The sequence below is a fragment of the Lactuca serriola genome, chromosome 5, assembly GCF_051521515.1.
Source record: "Lactuca serriola cultivar US96UC23 chromosome 5, Lser_US96UC23_V15, whole genome shotgun sequence".
NCBI classification, from domain to species: Eukaryota; Viridiplantae; Streptophyta; class Magnoliopsida; order Asterales; family Asteraceae; genus Lactuca; species Lactuca serriola.
This window is the reverse complement of record NC_136412.1, coordinates 29,657,599-29,658,274: the sequence shown is the minus strand read 5'-3', so window position 1 is coordinate 29,658,274 and position 676 is coordinate 29,657,599. Positions and strand designations below refer to the sequence as shown.

At 42.5% G+C, this 676-nt stretch overlaps 1 non-coding gene across 1 annotated transcript; it reads left to right on the top strand.

The window, feature by feature from the left end:
- Positions 1–347: 347 nt before the first annotated feature.
- LOC145056190 (small nucleolar RNA R71) lies at positions 348–454 on the top strand. The gene has a single exon (XR_013685721.1). It is a non-coding gene; the product is annotated as a small nucleolar RNA R71 (small nucleolar RNA).
- Positions 455–676: the final 222 nt, after the last annotated feature.

Sequence of the window (676 nt, the reverse complement as noted above, 5' to 3'; positions counted from 1 at the left end):
GGTTCCCATGCTCGTCAAGATCACAATCTCTAGTAAGGTGAGGCCCGCTACAATTTTCACATCCCACCTGGATGGCGTGGATATATTGATCCATCTTTGTCATTCTTCTATCCATACTTTCCAATTTAGCCATCACTATCGCCATATTATCGGAAACTAAGTTCACCGCCCCTCGAGTTGAGTCACTCCTTGGGTTATAATATTCTCTAGAGTGCTTAGAGAATTCTCTAATTAGCTCCTTTATAACTGCAGATGCTTTCTTCGTGAGTGGTCCTTGGGAGTCAAGGAGCTGCCTAGTTGTCACGTTTACTCCATCATAGAAAATGGAGACTTCTTGCTGAATGTTTAGATCATTGTGGGGGCAGTTCCTCAACAAGCCTTTGTATCTTTCCCATGCCTCATAGAGTGATTTGCCTACTTGTTGCTCGAAATTTGCAATGTCTTTCTTCAACTTTTCTATTTTTGAGGAAGGGCAAAATTGATCAATGAACTCTTCACGCATTTTAGCCCTTGTGGTGATGGATCCTGGAGGGAATGATTTTAGCCAATCTTTCTCGGCTCCCTTAAATGTGACCGGTAGCATACGAAACAAAACTGACTCGCGAGGCACATTACGAATATTGAATTAGTCGACTATGTCTTTGACCACGTTGATATGCTTATCTGCGTCTTTGTG